Here is a 2,008-nt window from a genome sequence, read left to right as displayed (position 1 = left end):
CATCCTTTACTCATGAACTGAGAACTAACCTGAACTGAAACACGCTTTACTCATGAACTTTACTCATGAACTGAGAACTAACCATCCTTTACTCATGAACTGAGAACTAACCATCCTTTACTCATGAACTGAGAACTAACTATCCTTTACTCATGAACTGAGAACTAACTATCCTTTACTCATGAACTGAGAACTAACCATCTGAGAACTTTACTCATGAACTGAGAACTAACTATCCTTTACTCATGAACTGAGAACTAACCATCCTTTACTCATGAACTGAGAACTAACCATCCTTTTTACTCATGAACTGAGAACTAACCATCCTTTACTCATGAACTGAGAACTAACCATCCTTTACTCATGAACTGAGAACTAACTATCCTTTACTCATGAACTGAGAACTAACCATCCTTTACTCATGAACAGAGAACTAACCATCCTTTACTCATGAACTGAGAACTAACCATCCTTTACTCATGAACTGAGAACTAACTATCCTTTACTCATGAACTGAGAACTAACTCCTTTACTCATGTTACATTTTTTACTCATGAACTGAGAACTAACCATTCTTTACTCATGTACTGAGAACTAACTATCCTTTCCTCATGAACTGAGAACTACATTTTTTACTCATGAACTGAGAACTAACCACTCTTTACTCATAAACTGAGAACTAACCATCCTTTACTCATGAACTGAGAACTAACTATCCTTTACTCATGAACTGAGAACTAACTATCCTTTACTCGTGAACTGAGAACTAACCATCTTTTACTCATGAACTGAGAACTAAATATACTTTACTCATGAACTGAGAACTAACTATCCTTTACTCATGAACTGAGAACTAACCATCCTTTACTCATGAACTGAGAACTAACCATCCTTTACTCATGAACAGAGAACTAACCATCCTTTACTCATGAACTGAGAACTAACTATCCTTTACTCATGAACTGAGAACTAAATATCCTTTACTCATGAACTGAGAACTAACCATCCTTTACTCATGAACTGAGAACTAACCATTCTTTACTCATGAACTGAGAACTAACCATCCTTTACTTATGAACTGAGAACTAACCATCCTTTACTCATGAACTGAGAACTAACCATCCTTTACTCATGAACTGAGAACTAACTATCCTTTACTCATGAACTGAGAACTAACCATCCTTTACTCATGAACTGAGAACTAACCATCCTTTACTCATGAACTGAGAACTAACCATTCTTTACTCATGAACTGAGAACTAACCATCCTTTACTCATGAACAGAGAACTAACCATCCTTTACTCATGAACTGAGAACTAACTATCCTTTACTCATGAACTGAGAACTAACCATCCTTTACTCATGAACTGAGAACTAACCATCCTTTACTCATGAACTGAGAACTAACCATTCTTTACTCATGAACTGAGAACTAACCATCCTTTACTCATGAACTGAGAACTAACCATCCTTTACTCATGAACTGAGAACTACATTCTTTACTCATGAACTGAGAACTAACCACTCTTTACTCATAAACTGAGAACTAACCATCCTTTACTCATGAACTGAGAACTAACCATCCTTTACTCATGAACTGAGAACTAACTATCCTTTACTCATGAACTGAGAACAACCATCCTTTACTCATGAACTGAGAACTAAATATACTTTACTCATGAACTGAGAACTAACTATCCTTTACTCATGAACTGAGAACTAACCATCCTTTACTCATGAACTGAGAACTAACCATCCTTTACTCATGAACTGAGATCTAACTATCCTTTACTCATGAACTGAGAACTAACTATCATTTACTCATGAACTGAGAACTAACCATCCTTTACTCATGAACTGAGAACTAACCATTCTTTACTCATGAACTGAGAACTAACCATTCTTTACTCATGAACTGAGAACTAACCATCCTTTACTCATGAACAGAGAACTAACCATCCTTTACTCATGAACTGAGAACTACATTCTTTACTCATGAACTGAGAA

Source organism: Oncorhynchus masou, chromosome 9 (genome assembly GCF_036934945.1).
Source record: "Oncorhynchus masou masou isolate Uvic2021 chromosome 9, UVic_Omas_1.1, whole genome shotgun sequence".
NCBI classification, from domain to species: domain Eukaryota; kingdom Metazoa; phylum Chordata; class Actinopteri; order Salmoniformes; family Salmonidae; genus Oncorhynchus; species Oncorhynchus masou.
This window is presented reverse-complemented; position numbering follows the sequence as displayed.